The 17,902-nt window shown below is 39.1% G+C and overlaps 2 protein-coding genes across 2 annotated transcripts in view; one reads left to right on the forward strand and one right to left on the reverse strand.

Annotated features, from left to right (window-relative positions):
• Nucleotides 1-2,118, reverse strand: part of mettl16 (methyltransferase 16, N6-methyladenosine) — a 142,196-nt gene extending 140,078 nt beyond the window's left edge. Inside the window, exon 1 of the mRNA XM_063031836.1 lies at nt 2,070-2,118. The gene's annotated coding sequence lies outside the window, so the exon portion shown is untranslated. The remainder of the gene's footprint in view (nt 1-2,069) is intronic.
• Nucleotides 2,119-2,309: 191 nt separating this feature from the next.
• The window catches only part of pafah1b1a (platelet-activating factor acetylhydrolase 1b, regulatory subunit 1a), a 95,666-nt gene continuing 80,073 nt past the window's right edge, over nt 2,310-17,902 (forward strand). Inside the window, exon 1 of the mRNA XM_063031761.1 lies at nt 2,310-2,595. The gene's annotated coding sequence lies outside the window, so the exon portion shown is untranslated. The remainder of the gene's footprint in view (nt 2,596-17,902) is intronic.

Consider the following 17,902-nt stretch of genomic DNA (forward strand, 5'->3'; position numbering starts at 1 on the left):
GGGAATTACCGAAAGTTGGAGAATTCAATGTTCATACCAAGGGGCTGGAGACTATCCAGACGGTATATGAGGTGTTGTTCCTCCAACCTGAGTTTAGCCTCATCATAGCAGTAGAGGAGGCCATGTATGCACATATCTGAATGGGAATGTAAAGTAGAGTTGAAGTGGGTGGCAACTGGGAGATCCTGTCTGTTGTGGCGGAGGGAGCGGAGGTGCTCGACGAAGCGGTCCCCCAATCTGCGTCGGGTTTCACCGACGTAGAGGAGGCCGCACTGGGAGCGCCGAATGCAATAAATGACCCCAACAGACTCACAAGTGAAGTGTTGCCTCACCTGGAAGGACTGTTTGGGGCCCTGAATGGTGGCAAGACAGGAGGTGTAGGGACAGGTGTAGCACTTATGCTTACAGGAATAAGTGCCGGGTGGGAGATCTGTGGGGAGGGACGTGTGGACCGATGTGCTTAGTGGTAGGGTCCTGTTGAAGGCGGCGGAAGTTGCGGAGGATAATGTGCTGGATCTGGAGGCTGGTGGGGTGGTAGGTGAGGACAAGGGGAACTCTGTCCTTGTTGTGGTGGCAGGAGGATGGGGTGAGGGCCGAAGTGTGGGAAATGGAGGAGATGCGGGTGAGGGCATCATTGATGACAGCAGAAGGGAAATCACGATCCTTAAAGAAAGAGGACATTTGAGATGTCCTGGAACGGAAAGCTTCACCCTGGGAGCAGATGTGGCAGAGACGGAGGAACTGGGAATAGGGAATGGCATTTTTGCAAGTGGCAGGGTGGAAAGAGGTGTAGTCGAGGTAGTTATGAGGGTCAGTGGGCTTGGAGAAGATGTCAGTGGACAGTCTGACTCCAGAGATGGAGACCAAGAGATCGAGAAAGGGGAGAGAAAGTGTCCGAGATAGATCAAGTGAATTTGAGGGCTGGGTGGAAGTTTGAAGTAAAGTCGATGGAATTGACGAGCTCAGCATGGGTGCAGGAAGCAGCACCAATGTAGTCATCAATGTACCGAAGGAAAAGTTGGGGAGCAGTTCCAGAATAGGTTTGGAGCACAGACTGTTCCACATAACCAACGAAGAGGCAGGCAAAGCTAGGGCCCATGCAAGTTCCCATAGCTACACCCTTAGTCTGAAGAAAGTGGGAAGAGCCAAAAGTGAAGTTATTAAGTGTGAGAACCAGTTCTGCCAACCGGAGGAGGGTAGTGGTGGTGGGGAACTGGTGAGGTCTATTATCCAGAAAGTAGTGGAGGGCTTTGAGGCCTTCTTGATGGGGAATGGAGGTGTATAAGAATTGGACATCCATAGTGAAAATGAAGCAGTTGGGACCGGGGAACTGGAAATTATTGAAGAGGTGGAGGGCATGGGATGTATCCCGGATGAAAGTGGGGAGGGACTGAACTATGGGTGTCAAAGTGGAGTCCAGGTAGGCAGATACAAATTCGGTGGGGCAGGAGCAGGCAGAAACCTTTGGATTAGTCGGGTGTTAGGTCAATGATGACTCTCGGTATACAAGGTCATTGAATTTAATCTTCTTCAGATCTCATGCTCAACCTTAGAAAAGTGGACAATGGGAGACATAAAAATAGTAATCTTCATTGTGCCAATAGACTATGGGATTACAGAATGGGCACTACCCGGAAAGAAATTATTCAGTCTATCAGGACTACACTGGCTCTAAGAGTATTAACAAGTCCAACTGTCTGCGCTCTCTTTATAGATTTACAAATTATTTTCCTTCAGATTCATATTCAGCTTTCAGAAACCGTAATATGATTCTGCCACCACTATCATCCCGGCACTAGAATATATAAGCACTCAATGCCAGTTCATAAAATACATGGGGTGGAAACCCAGCTTTGCCCTTGTACTATTCCTCACACAATCACTTGGTTTATCTACCTGAATGAAGACTTGTCTCTGATTTACGTTAGATATAAAATGGGCAATAACTAGGTTCCTCACAAAACCCCAATATTTCCCTCACTATCAAGACATGAAACAGTTACATGAAGATGCGCTTAGATATGAAGACAACATCTTTCAATTTAAAAAAACATAGCAATCATGCTCACAGCTCTCAATTTTTTCTCAAAGCGCTCATTATGAAGTCCATCGTCACAAACATACCGCGCAGGCTTACGCGCGGCCCCGCCTTCCAAGCGGGTTCACGCTAACGTCAGCCAACGACGCATGCGCCCCAACAGCCGGATTTGATGATCGTCCTCGGGCACGCCCGCGCGCTTTTGGCTGTCCTTGCATCCTGGGTCTGCGCAGGCGCAAGGTAGCATCGCGCGGGGAGTCGGTGAGTTCTCGGCGCCCGTTCGAGGAGCAGTGCGCAGGCGTGCAAGCGGGCCCTTCTGTCACTTCGGGTAGGAGGCGGACGGAACCCAGAGAGAGGGAGGAAAAAAACGGACCGATTGATGTGCGCAGCCCGTTCTGCGCAGACTCCGCACGGCAGCGTAGAGGAGAGCGAGAGAGAAAAAAACAGTTTGAGCGAGGGGGGGAGGCTGCAATCGTGTTTGACAGCCGTAAAAACCTCCGTATTTTTGTCTGAATGGTCGCTGTAAGCCCTCCGCGTCGAAGCCGACTTTCTTCAGGGTGAGTTGATGGAGGTTTGTAATGGCTGTGAGGCTGATTAAACGCGGCGCCGGGTGGAGAAAAAAGCCGGGGATGGGTGGGAGGAGGGAGGGAGGGAGGGCTTCCTTTCAGATTATGTGGCTGCTGCTTTGCTGTGTGGTAATAAAATGGCGTCCGGCCGTTGGTAAAGCCTTCATATGATCCGGGTCTATCGTTACTGATGACTTTTTCTACGACCTTCGAGTACCTTTCTCACGCAGCCTCGTAAAATGATCTAAAAGTCGCCGACGTGGCCTTTCAAGAAACGGCCATCCATTTTTTTTATTTGTTCCATTATTTTCGCTGGGAGTTTGACCCAATTCCTTTCTATGTACGAAAAATGCAGGTTGGTATTTTTTTTTCACTCTGGTGTGGCCGACGCCCGGCTACTAGGCGTACCCAAACCTAATCCATTCATTTCTACTTTATTGAAATAAAACTGTGCGTAATAGAATGGATGGGCAAGGTTGCAGGTCATGAGCAGTACTGATGAGTTTGGGTGGAGTGAGGAGGAACAAGATTTTTTTTACCGCAGGGTGGATCTTGACTTGTGAGACGCCCAAACCGGGTGTTATCCAATTATTATCGATATGTACAGGTATATAAATGCTGAATGTTTAGTTTTTTTTTGCTTTAGTGCTTTATGATCCTGGAAAACTGATGCAATATCTCATGACCCGTTTTTCTGTGCTTTAGTTGTCATATTTTCATGATCGTTGCAGTGCCATAAGCCACATACATCTTGCTTTCTAGTGATGCAGGATTAACATCACGACATTTTAAATCCATTTTTTCCCTTTTATCTGCCCTGCTGATTTTGCAGAAAGCTTTCGTGGAATGTGTCAATGATTGTGTTATAATGCACGATGTTATATCCTCTTTAAACTGTAAGCTGATTTTTAATTCTGTGAATTAAAAATTAGAATGTCATTTTTGGTTTGGTAATAAAATCAATATGCATGCAATTTTATGTGTCAAAATAACATGTAAACAGGGAAAAATACATGTTATTTTGGTGCCTGTGAATGTGATCATTTGTTTTGTAATCAGTGTGGTGAGAGACAAGCATCAGTTTTCAAGCAGATATGTTTCACTGTTCCTATTCTTAGTTCCAAAACCAATTTGACTTTTTATTAGCATTTTCCTAACTTGACACCACGTGATCTTCCTTAAAATATATTTTAACTGGAGAAATGTAATTTAAGATGTAAATTATTGAGCAATTTCAGCAGTGGCTAGGAAAGTCATCTGGGATTTAATTTGGACATTGATTTGGCAGGTTTTATTATAGGCTTTTCTACTGAAAACAAATTTTTAAACTAGTAATTGCAAAATTGTTTCTTAAATGTTAATTGCATTAGTAAATGTCTCAGGATATTATTGGTCTGAATGGAGCCTCAAGAAGTAGCTGTTTAGAATAAAAAATGGAAAATGCATAATTTTGTAAAATTTGTCAAGATACTTGCCCAATTTTAATCTTGTATTTCTCAAATGATTTTTTGCTTTGCTTTTGAAAAGTTTCTGACACATTAAATTTTCATATAGATTAGATTCTGAGTTGATTTTTTCTCTACATTTTCAAAATCTAAAACAAAGATGCTTTTAAAACCAATTTAAGTAAACCATTAACTCCATTGTAATAATACATTAAATCTTAGTTTTAAACAATTCACTGGAGGTCCAAGTTATAGATTTGCATTTTTAATTAAACTGACAACTCAATTTCCCATTACTGTGACTTTCTTCATGTGGGAAATAGTTTTGTCCAAAGGAAAAAGGGTGATCAGAAGGGATTTGTACTTTCAAATTCCTTGATTATCTGTATTTGGAATGTAGGTGGTGTATTATCAAAGGAAAATCTATTTTGCATGTTGCAATTGAATGGTTCACTTCAATTTTCTTTTACACTTTCTGTCAAGATTTTTTTTGATATTTAAAATTTCAAATAACCCAATTTGGACAGAAAGGCCTAATGTTAGCTTGGAGAGTTTGGCCAGTGCCTTTTAGAAATGCTGCTAATATTACATTTTCAGTATTACAGGTATAATTTTGGCACCATCATTTTCAATATAATTTTCTTTTAAATGGAATATTGCACATACCAAAAATCATGGCTTCATACATTTGTTTCAATATATTATATTTTTATCAATGGGGCATACATTGATCCATTATTGTGACTTGTGATATCACATCTCAGTTGCAAATGGCAGTCTAATAGCAACTCCTTATTTACATTCCCTATAACCTTTTCATTCCGGGGATAGGCTTATAAAGATGGTCTAATGTTTATATAGCACTTATATGGCGAGAAATTATTCACAAATACTGGAGTTTTTCCCTTGTGATTTCTTCATTTGCATCTACTGTATAAAGCATACTGGCATAATCCAATATAGGCTGGACGAATGCTGATGCTTTGTTTTCATTTGATGGTCCATGATGAAATTCTTAATCAGTAATTTTACGTGGAAAGGGGAATTGAATACAAAACTAAATCCTTCCCATTTTGTTTATTAACTGAGCCATCATAATGAAATGTTCAGATTTAATATTTCATTTTAAGTGTACTGCACAAGAAGAGAGCTAAAAACTTACGGGGAGGGTGATAACGTTGGTGAGTGTGAGATTGCTCCACTTTGTATATCATTGATTTTTCAGTCTTGGTCTTTAATGCATCAACAAGACTGGGTATACCACTGGAAATATTTGATTTTTACCTCAAAATTTCCATCAAGGAGGATTGAAAAAGGCTACGCATAATTGTTTTTGACACAGAATTAGTATTTGAGGAGCTGATGTTAGTTTTTATGAGTGAAGGTTTCTATGAATTGGAACAGAGGTGGGTAAATGGATTTGAGATGCTGATCAAGCATGTATGCATTGAGTAGCGAGGCGTGCTTGGAGGACTGAGTGGTCTATTCCTATTTTTCCAGTCTTCTAACTTGCACCTGACAGTGAAATGCTATTGATTTCATGATTTGTGCTGGACAGTGATAATTCAGAGTGGACGTTATGTTAATGTACAAAGTATTAATGTTAGTGTAACATTAAAATTTGTATCTGAGAAGCTAGTCTATTAACTAAATGTATGAGGCTTATTATGCACAGAGATAGATTAGGGTTTGAAATTAACACCCATCTGTTTAATTTGTTTAGGCTGCAACAGTACAGTTAAGCTGTGACAGCAGGGATCTTGACTGATTTAACAAACTGTAGTGTTGCATTTCTGAATTCAAAAGGCTTCTATGTTTATAAAACATTGTTTTCACATTCACTTTTGTGTGTGAATTATTCCTACAATTCCATCTAGCTGCTCGATACTCAGAACTGAACTATTAATTCAACTTTTCATTCATCCTTGATTTTGTCACCCTATCATTCTTGGCTTCTTCATTTTCAGGTTAGAATGCTTTGTCTTCCATATTTGTGGTATTTGTAAAATGGGGACAAAATGCCTTTTCTATTTTTCCTTCCTCATTAGATGCACAAGAAGCTTAACTTCAAAAATTGGCTCAATGTTGGATGTTGAAGACTGTGTAATCTTTAACTGCTAATAATAGGTGGTTAAGAAACTGTGGTGTCAACATTTCTTTGAAATTTGTCACATTTTGGGAGCAGATTTTACTACCCTGTCTCTAGTTTGTGAATTAAAATTTGGCAAAACATCAGTTCATGTTTTAATCATGCAGTCCCTGATGTAGTGGCTTTTGGTGAATCAGTGTACAGGAATGGATGTGAATCATCCATATTACAATGTATTATATTGCTGATGCTGAATTTGTATTATCTTTCCTTCAACTAAATGATGTCCTTTTGTTGTTGGTTTCGTAGTTCAGATTTCAAAAAATATGTAAGTTATGTAAACAAAATGCTTCCTAACTTCCCATTTACAATGGAAATGTAAGGCAACTTTGAAGTTGACAATTTCTGTTTTGACTTTCAATGTGTTGCAAATTTAACAAAGATTGGTATTCTATTATAGGTTAATAGACAATAACTAATTATAAAGATAAAATAGTACTTGTAATTCATTTCAAAGAAATTGTCTAAATTTGGATTTTTTAAGGATTGAGCTTAGATTGGATAGCTAAGAAGTCAAATATTTGTAACCTAAAGAGGATCATTTATATTTTGTACTATTATATATGTTCTGAAGGAATTAGAGCAACACACAAAATTATAATTGGTTTACTATTGTCGCTTGTACTAATGTTCAGTGAATAGCTTGTCTTGTATGTTGTTCATTTAGATCAATCATTTCACAGTACCTTGAACTAGTACAAGATAAAAATTAATGCAGAATATACTGAGAAAACTACCGAGAAAGTGCAGTGCAAATAGACAATGAGGTGCAAGATCATATTAAGGTAGATCATGAGGTGGAGTCATTTTTATTGTGCCAGGGACCCACCCAGTAATCTTATAGTGGAAGCTGCCCTTGAGTCTGGTGATGTGTGTTTTCAGTTTTTTCCCCTATGAGAGAGGGGAGAAGATAGAACAGATGATAAAGTTAAATAATACTAAATCTTTGAAAAGTAAATACCAAAGGTAATCAATTCATTCAATTTAGGTGAAGTATCCAAAAAGGTAAGCAAACTTCATTTTCTGGAGGATGTTAAATAAGCAGATAAATCTTTGACAGTATGGTTGTTTCGATAGCCTTATCCTGGATTTGCTTAATTACTTGAATTTCAATTCCCTAGCTCAAATCAGTAGTGCATTGGCTTCAGATCAGTAGTTCAAAAGCATAACCACAGTGTTGCCATTTCCATGGAAGCTCTTGGGATGAGGAGCTATCTTAAGTTGTGTTGTCTCTTTTAAATTCTATTTCAGAACAGAAATTGACAAACTTAGCTCCTTTATAGTATGAAAACAGGCATGCTTCCAAGTAGTTTGTTGAAGATAATCAGTCAAGAAGGACAATGCATTTTCTGCAGTTTGCACATTTTGCTTGGAATTAGAGTAGTTAAATTGAGAAATAGAGTTGGTTGAAATAACTGGCTAAAACATGCTGTAATTAATTTTCCAAGCAGGCAATTCACATGAATTTTTTGTTCAGCAACTCGGCAAATTGTTTTTTTAATATATAGTTTTGAACATCAAATGAATCAATGGATGTAGACTTGGTGTTAGAGGATCAGTCATTATCTTATTAAATCGTGGAATAGGCTCATGTGGATGGGAAGGGCATAGCTTTGGGTGTGATTCCATATGGGCAGTTGCTTTTCCTCTTCACAAATCTTTGTTGTATTTATATTTGTTCAAGAGCTGGTTTCTGCAATCTTTTTCTCTGGACACTATGTAGTATCCCCTTAAGTGGATATTTTATGTGAATTAAACAATGAAAGTTAATTTGACTGTTTTGGGAAGGCAAGTAGCTACGCTTAATGTGATATGCATCCAACACTGAACTTTACAGCAGGGAGTTGTTAGAAAACTATCAGATGTGAGAACATTGATGATTGTCCTAATCTAGCTGGAGGCAGTGGAGCCAGTTGAGAGTGTTGCAGTTATTGACGGTATCAAAAATGCGGTTGTTGGATTATATAAGCAGATTTTAGTGGATAATTTTATACTTTAGCAGGCTGAATATGGGTAATAGTTTTCTCAAATAAAAACAAAATATTAGAAATATTCAACAGATCAGGTGGTATTGTGGAAAGAGAAATGACATTAATGTTCCAGGTTAAACCTCATAACAGGTTTCTTTTAAGTTTATTGAGGAAAATTAAGGGTTTTTTTTCAATGTCTAGTTAAGTCTCCTGTTTTGCAGAACTCTGGATTCTCAGCAATTAGAAATGAGAGTTTGATCAGTAATTTCTCAGATTATTTAATACTACTCTTTCCATTTGTGGTTACAAAAAAATTACAATCTCTTATGTCTTAAAGTTTTTAATATTTTTGGATGAGGTTTAAAAAAAGTAACCTTGATAAAAATATGAATATATCCAAAAATTGAAAACTTAAGCAAAATTCCTTGAGTAGGAAAGTCATTGTGTCACAGTCCTTGTGCAGAATGTGTTCAATCCTGGTTTATATGCATGTTTCAAAATCGGAATCAGTATACATGGGCAAATCAACTATTCTTTGAGTGGGATCGTGAATTGTGTTAAAAACTGTACCAGTACAAAATATACAAAAACAAAGTAGTGTGTTTGCATGACCAGTTGTGTATCTGATAGTTCAGCTAGCAACACTCACAACACGCTGGAGGAACTCAGCAAGTCGGGCAGCATCCGTGGAAACGATCAGTCGATGTTTCGGACCGGAACCCTTCGTCAGGACTGTAGGGGGAAGGGGCAGAGGCCCTATAAAGAAGGTGGGGGGAAGGTGGGAAGGAGAAGGCTGGTAGGTTCCAGGTGAAAAACCAGTAAGGGGAGAGATAAAGGGGTGGGGGAAGGGAGGCAGGGAGGTGATAGGCAGGAAAGGTGAAGAAAGAATAGGGGAAAACACAATGGGTAGTAGAAGGAGGCGGAACCAAGAGGGAGGTGGTAGGCAGCTGGGGGAGGGGGCAGAGTGACATAGGGATGGGGGAAGGGGAGGGAATTACCAGAAGTTGGAGAATTCTATGTTCATACCAAGGGGCTGGAGGCTACCTAGACGGTATATGAGGTGTTGTTCCTCCAACCTGAGTTTAGCCTCATCATGGCAGTAGAGGAGGCCATGTATGGACATATTGTGTTGCTTTGACCCCAGCATCTGCAGATTATTTTGTGTTTACGAGTTCAGCTAGCAATCTGTTCCATCCTACGTTTCCTTTTCACAGTAAGTTTTATAATTGCTGTTTTCAGTTAAAATTTTCTTTGGTGTACAAACATGTTATTTTGTGTTGCATCTGCAGTACTTTGCTGCCATGTTCATCATAGACTTCGATGTTCTGTTATTTGCTTATCTGCTTACTTGATCTTCCAAATCGGTTACTTATTTGCAAAATTTCTAATGCAGCCCTTCGGATCCTGAACTACGTGAAGTCTCTTGAAATTTGGAGATTCTATTTGGATTTTTTAAGCTTTCTAATTCTTGTGATGTAGGAGGAAAGAATTCATGATACCAGAGCATCTTGATCTCCATTGTATCTAATACAGGAAAACATAACATCATTCAAAAATGTCGCCAGACACCATAGCCCAGAATTTGGTTTCACTGATAAATATTGTCCAGAATATTGCCTCCATCCATGCGATCAGATGGTGTCTTGGCTTATCGTATTATTAGTTTCTATAATTCTATAACACCACCTCTGTTATCCCTTGAAATGTGTAGCTTAGTTTTTGTTCCCAATCTTTGGGAGGGAAGCAATTTTGGCTGAAGTGAGAATGAATTGCACCTGGTTTCTAATTATGATTAATTTTGTACAAAAGATATATCCAACGTTGTTTGAGGACAATGGGATTTGCTCTTTGGTAATCCTTCCTTTCTTCTACTCTTTCAAAATGAGTTGCAGTGGTTTCATAAATGATAAGAGGTCAGAAGTCTATCTGCCATGATTTCAGATAAAGTTAATGTAGATGATATATTGCAAAATTAAACAGTAATAAGTTGAGATAGGTTTAAATATAAGATGGGATGTAAATTTCAGTCTAGAGAACTTTTACTCCATAAGACAAAAATCAGGCATGAATGAGAAAATACATTGATATCAATTCGAAGCGGAAAAAAGTTTAGAAAATGAAAGTAATTTGGGAGTCCTCATTGACAGTAAATGAAAACTTCTGCCACTCTGCCTGGTACAGGTGTGTAAATCAGAGGGATAAAGGTCACAATTGAGATTAAGTAGTGATGTAATTCTGCTATTTCATAATTCCACTGAAAATGACAGTTCTTTGCAAACTAAACTGCATTCTGTAAAGCAGAAAGATTATTTGTTACTGAAATGAGAAAAAAGGCAACTAAAATTTTCAGTATTTATGTGGGCTTTAAGGACAAAGGTTTACACGTGGGGAAAAAGGTGGTTGTAAGACAAGGAACGTTGATATTAAAGAAAAATAAAAAGTAATTAACTATTTACCCTGATCAGCTGTTTCACATATTTGGTGAGACTGCCAAGAAGAATAAATTAAAAACTTATTTACAAAATGATTTTTCCCAGAGACAGACGGAGTAAATTGTGTTGATTGTTTCAATGCAAATCATTGTTTTTCTTAGTGTACTGCATTTTCAAATAAGTAAATCAGTAATTGAGCTGTGGCATATAGTAGGCAAGCAGTTAATTTGGATGTGTGGTACACCAAGCTTTCAACATTAGGGGATTATCTTTACACATGCTAAGTATGGAACATAGAATTTTGTGGATTAATTTATAATAGGTGACTTCTGTGAGTAGACAATAGTGCTATTGTTGAGCTTTATAATAAATGGGCTGGTGTCCAGCAGTTTCCATTTTCCAATGTGTATCTAGGAAAGATAAACTAATAGCTGTCTGATGCTTCTGTCTCAGTGATGGTTGATACATCTCAGTACTATTCATTTTCAATCCTTTTACTTTTTGATCAGTTGGTGTGCTTAATTCTTTTCTATCCTAACTTATATTGACTTGAATGGAACCAACATGCACAAGTTGTCTAGATGAACAATATATTACTGTTGATGTAATAACACTACTAAATTATGGCTGGGCAAAGGAACCTTACCCAGTCCTGGTTTCTTAGTTTTTAATAAGTAATAGGGTTTTATAGGAATAATGGTTAACATTGAGCAACAGAAGAACAGTGTTGCTCTGGGGTTAGAAATGCATCTAAGACTGCTGTAGCTTTAAACTGGCCAAAAGCTTTTGACACTTTATTCATGAAGAACTTGTGATCGCATGTTCAAAGTAAGTTTATTATCGAAGTAAAATATATCACCATATACAACCCAGAAATTCATTTTCTTGCAGACTTACTCAATAAATCCATTATAGACTAATGATCATAATAGAATTCATGAAAGACCGCACCAACTTGGGCATTCACACAGTATGCAAAAGCCAACAAACTGAGCAAATACACAAATAAATAATAAATAAGTGATAAATATTGAGAACATGAGATGAAGAGTCCCTGAAAGTGAGTCCATTAGTTGTGGGAGCATTTTGGTGATGGGGCAAGTGAAGTTGAGTGAAGTGATCCCCTTTGGTTCAAGGGCCTAATGGTTGAGGGGTAATAATTGTTCCTGAACCTAATGGTGTAAATCTTGTGGCTCCTGTACTACCAACTTGCTGATGACGGCAGTGAAAAGAGAGCATGTTCTGGATGGTGGATGTCTCTGATGATAAATGCTGCTTTCCTGCAGCAATGTCTCTTGTCGATGTGCTCAGTGGTGGGGAAGGTTTTACCTATGATGGATGAAGCTGTATCCATGACACTTTGTAGGATTTTCAGTTCAAGGGCATTAGTGTTTCCATACCAGGCTGTGATGCAGCTAGTCAATATACTCTCCACTACACATCTATAGAAGTTAGTCATTAATTTAGATGTCTTGCTGAATTTTCACGAACTCCTAAGGAAGTAGAGGCACTGTTGTGCTTTTTTCGTAATGGCACTTGTGTGCTGGGCCCAGGACAATGTCCTCCAAAGTAATAACGGAGTAATTTAAAGTTGCTGACCCTCTCCACCTCTGATCCTTTGATGAGGACTGGCACATGGACCTCTGGTTTTCTCCTCCTAGTCAATTAACAACTAACACACATCAAAGTTGCTGGTGAACGCAGCAGGCCAGGCAGCATCTCTAGGAAGAGGTACAGTCGATGTTTTGGGCCGAGACCCTTCGTTCACCAGCAACTTTTATGTGCGTTGCTTGAAATTCCAGCATCTGCAGATTTCCTCTTGTTTGCGTCAATTAACAACTCCTTGCTTTGCTGACATTGAGTAAGAGATCGTTGTTATGGGACCACTCAGCTGGGTTTTCAATTTCCCTCCTATATGATGATTGATTGCCACCTTTGATTCAGTCCATGACAGCAGTGTCATCAGTAAACTTGAATGTGGCATTGGAGCTGTGCTTAGCCACACATTCATAAGTGTAAAGTGAGTGGAGCAGAGTGATAAGCACACAGCCTTGTGTTGCACCTGAGCTGATGGAGATTGAGGAGGAGATCTTGTTGCCAATCCGAACTGACTAGAGTCTGCAACTGAGGAAATCGAGGATCCAATTTCATAAGGGAGTATTGAAACCAAGGCCTTGAAGCTTATTGATTAGTTTAGAGGGATTGATGATATTCATTTCTGAGGTGTAGTCGATTAAGAGCATCCTGATGTTTGCATCTTTGCTGTCCAGATGTTCCAGGGTTAAGCCAATAAGATGGCATCTGCTGTGGCCTTGTTGTTCCAGTAGCAAATTAGAGCAGTTCCAAGTCGCTTCTCAGGAAGGAGTGCATATGTTTAATCACTAACCTCTCAAAACACTTCGTCATTGTGAATGTAAGTGCTACTGGACAATGGTCATTGAGACAGGTTACCGTGTTCTACTCAGATGCAGGTATAATTGAAGCCTGCTTGAAGCAGATGGGCATCTCAGACTGCTGAAGCGAGAGGTTAAAGATCTCAGTGAATGCTCCAGCCGGTTGATTAGCATAGGTTTTTAGTACTTGGCCAGGCACCCCATCTGGTCTGGATGTTTATCACTGTCCTGAAAGCTGTTCACATGTCGGCCTGAGACTGAAATCACAGGATCATGTGGGAGTCCGTGATGGTACCTCTATGTTTTGACAGTCAAAGCAAGCATAGAAGGCGTTGAGTTCATCTGGAAGTGAAGCCCTGGTGTTGCCGAAGTTGCTTAAATTAACTTTATAAGAAGTGACGGTATTCAAGCCATCCCGCAATTGTTGAGCATCCTTCATTGATTCAGTTTAGTCAGGATTTGCCACGTCACCCATGTGTTTGCTTTCTGGAGATTGTACCTGGACCTCTTGTAGCTTGGTAACCAGACTTGAATTTGAGACTATATTATTGCAGGTAGAGATTTGGTTAGATAATTTGTCCCCTGTAGTTCTTGCAGTTAAACCAAACATTCATGTTAGTCTCTGAAGTTTATATCGTAGACTTCTGGTTTAGAAGAGCAAAACCATATGATAGATGATTAACAGCTGAGAGCTCTTGCTTGGGTGCATATGGAAAAGACATTTCTTCTTGGGATTGCTGATTGAAAATAAGTTGTGGCCCGTTTGGTGCTGGTGTATTTGGAACTCCATTAAAGCAAGGAAGAAGTAGTCTGAATAATTTCAAGGTGGAATTTGTCAAATCCATGTGGCCAGAAGGTTATGGGGAAATAGAGTTATAGTTACATTCAGGGCAATGCTGAATGTCATCTAGGAGTTTATTTAAAAATGCAACTTATTGAAAATGTATGTGCATGGAACTGGTCTTGGTGAGTTTTGTGAGGAAAAAATTGAGAATGAAGCATTAGGATGAGCAATTTAAATTTTGATTAAAGTGGTTTTAAAATAGGATCTTTTAAGTAAAGAGAAAAGGAGACCAAAATGATTCAGAAAAGAATACCAGATCTTGACCTAGAATAGTTAAGGCACAGTTGTCAATAAAATAACATTCTAAGATGCTTGGACCAATACACTTATCAGATGTTGGAGTTGGAAAAGATGAGAGTGCTTTTAAATAAATATGAATTTGAGAATAAGGATTTAAAATGCTGAGTAGCCACATACTATAGAGAAAAGATGAGTAGGTTGAAATACAGAAATTCAATCAAGAAGAATCTAAATTAAAGGAAGACTGTATAGAAAGTGAACGAGCCTTCACTGTACATTCCCAAACCAAAAGCCGTGGATGAACCAGGAGGTACGTCGTCTGCTGAAGGCTAGATCTGTGGCATTCAAGTCTGGTAACCCAGGCCTATACCAGAAATCCAGGTATGATTTGCGGAGGGCTATTTCAAGGGCGAAGGGACAATTTAGAACGAGGCTGGAGGCAATATCAGATGCATGGCAACTCTGGCAGGGACTGCAAGACATTACTTCCTACAAAGCGAAACTCAATAGTATGCCGATTTTTTTTCTCTACAAATCAGTTTTGGCTTAATCTTCCCGATGCTGTTAAGTGAAATTACACTGTACATACATTATTTCTACTTTATATAGGCTGTGCATTTATCATGTCATTCCTGCTTTTACTATATGTTAGTGTTATTTTAGGTTTTATGTGTCATTTGGTATGATTTCGTAGTAAAAGCGGCACGTGACACATGCGCACACAGGTGCCTGTGCAAGGCTACATGGTCATGGTAGTCTTTCTTGAGGTAAACACAAGTGTCCCGTATTTGACTGCTACTTTTGTTCCTTATTTGGGAGTGAGAAAGTTGGCAACCCTACTTGAACAGCCCGCCCCTGCCTGCCCCCGTCGGCTGATCCGCTAAAATATTGTCAATATTAAACCCATCCGCGGTGCAAAAAAAGTTGGGCACCCCTGCTTTAGACCACCTAGACAACACAAACACCTACGTCAGGATGCTGTTCATTGACTGTAGCTCAGCATTTAATACCATCATTCCATAGTCATAGTCATACTTTATTGATCCCAGGGGGAAATTGGTTTTCTTTACAGTTGCACCATAAATAATAAATAGTAATAGAATCATAAATAGTTAAATAGTAATATGTAAATTATGCCAGTAAATTATGAAATAAGTCCAGGACCAGCCTATCGGCACAGGGTGTCTGACCCTCCAAGGGAGAAGTTGTAAAGTTTGATGGCCACAGGCAGGAATGACTTCCTATGACGCTCTATGCTCCATCTTGGAGGAATGAGTCTCTGGCTGAATGTACTCCTGTGCCCACCCAGTACATTCCTAACCGGAAGACCACAGTCTGTGCGGATTAATGATAACATATCCTCTTAGCTGACGGTCAACACTGGCGCACCTCGGGTGTGTGCTTAGCCCACTGCTTTACTCTCTGTATACACATGACTGTGTGGCTAGGCATAGCTGAAGTACCATCTACAAATTTGCTGATGACAACCATCGTTGGTAGAATCTCAGGTGGTGACGAGAGGGCATACAGGAGTGAGATATGTCAACTAGTGGAATGGTGCCGCAGCAACAACCTGGTACTCAACGTCTGTAAACGCAACTTTGCTGGATCAAATAATGACAGCACAAAAAGATCGTTACTTAAATTTTCACCCGTTTATTTCTTCGAGCTCAGCTGGCGAGTGAACTTAGACCCGACATCAGGGAGAGACCCTTATTCATCTCCCCGGTGGTTCTACATGTTCACTGCCCGATGTCAGAATTGTCAGAAGTTATAAGGCCACCGATACAGAAGAACAATCAGTTTGATAACCATTCTGGTTAAGTCAATGGACTATTGATACAGAGAACAATCAGTTTGATAACTACAAAAGTACAATCAATTTGTTAGACACTCCAGCCACCTTAACTGAAAAGGGAATGTCCTACCTGGTTTGCTGGAGCCACAACTTAATTACAAAGATAAGAACATCTGTCAAATTTGTGCTTTAATTAAGAAAGGAATGTTCTGTCTAATTTCCATCATATACTGCTTTTTGTCAAAATCAAAAGGTGTGAAAAACCCAGAGACATCTATGTGGATCTGGGCAAACTTTAATCATCTTGCTCCAAAGAAGGCAGCTGTGAGACATTATTCAAACACACTGCAGTCACATACTTAATTCATTGTTTACAGGGATCTAAGAATCCCCTATTCCCTTAAACTTTATCACTTCAGTAAGACAAAGGAGCTGATTGTGGACTTCGGGAAGGGTAAGACAAGGAACACATACCAATCCTCATAGAAGGATCAGAAGTGAAGAGAGAGAGCAGCTTCAAGTTCCTGGGAGTCAAGATCTCTGAGGATCTAACCTGGTCCCAACACATTGATGTAGTCATCAAGAAGGCAAGACAGCGGCTATACTTTGAGGAGTTTGAAGCAATTTGACATGTCAACAAATACACTCAAAAACTTCTATAGTTGTACCATGGAGAGCATTCTGACAGGCTGCATCACTGTCTGGTATAGAGGGGCTACTGCACAGGACCGAAAGAAGCTGCAGAAGGTTGTAAATCTAGTCAGCTCCATCTTGGGCACTAGCCTACAAAGTACCCAGGACATCTTTAGGGAGCGGTGTCTCAGAAAGGCAGCGTCCATTATTAAGGGCCTTCAGCACCCAGGGCATTCCCTTTTCTCACTGTTAACCATTAGGTAGGAAATACAGAAGCCTGAAGGCACACACTCAGTGATTCAGGCACAGCTTCTTCCCCTTTGCCATCCGTTTCCTGAATGGACTTTGAAGCTTTGGATGCTACCTCACTTTTTTAATATACAGTATTTCTGTTTTTGCACATTTTTAATAATCTATTCAATATATGTAATTGATCTGTTTATTATTATGTTTTATTTTATTTATTTTTTCTCTCTTCTAGATTATGTATTGCATTGAACTGCTTCTAAGTTAACAAATTTCACGTCACATGCTGGTGATAATAAACCTGATTCTGATTCTATTATAAAGCACTTTTTTATAGTAGTTTATTTTAAACTTTCACACTATTTAATTATATAGTTATTATTTATTGATTGTATGTCATAGGAATTTTTATGTTTTGCTCTGTATTGCTGCCACAAAACAAGTTTCATTATGTATGTCAGTGATAATTTTGATTCTGAACAGTTCATCCTGTAACTGACAAAAGCATGGGTGACAGTTATAGTAGTATGGTTTTGGATGAGGGAGGAACTAAAATCGAAGCAATTTGATGTCAAGAATATTGGATTTGAAGGTCAGCATAAAAATGGATGCCTTACCAAAAGTCAGTTCTAAATCTTGAACTGAGATAGTGACCTTGTATCTGAAGATAATGTCTGGATTTTTTATTCATGCAAGATTTTGTATTTCAAGTTGTTTGCTTACTGTGGGTTTTCATATTTAAAATGTTTTTAGTCCTGTAATTGGAAGTTAAATGATTTATTGCAAAACATAAAATTGCTCGGCTTTCTGCGATTCACCTTCTTCCCCAAACTGAAAGCATACAATGCTGGTAGTTTTGTCCTAGGTTTTGCTCTTGTGTGTGCCAGTCTTCATCAGGTAACAAATAAAATAGGTCCTATTATTAGATGATTGTCTACTAATAAATTTGTAGAGTCAGGTGGGGACCTAGGTTGGGACTGCTGCTCTTATGGATCCATTTTCATTATCCAGATAAAGATTTGTGAATGACAAGAGATTAGGACATGTAATCGGGGCACAGTTTCAAAATTAGTTTGCAGTTTGATTTTGGTACAGTGGAAGAATGTGTTTATATTTGGCAGAAGTCTTTTTTTTCATGTTGACAAATG

This window comes from Mobula hypostoma, chromosome 23, assembly GCF_963921235.1.
Source record: "Mobula hypostoma chromosome 23, sMobHyp1.1, whole genome shotgun sequence".
Taxonomy (NCBI): Eukaryota; Metazoa; Chordata; class Chondrichthyes; order Myliobatiformes; family Myliobatidae; genus Mobula; species Mobula hypostoma.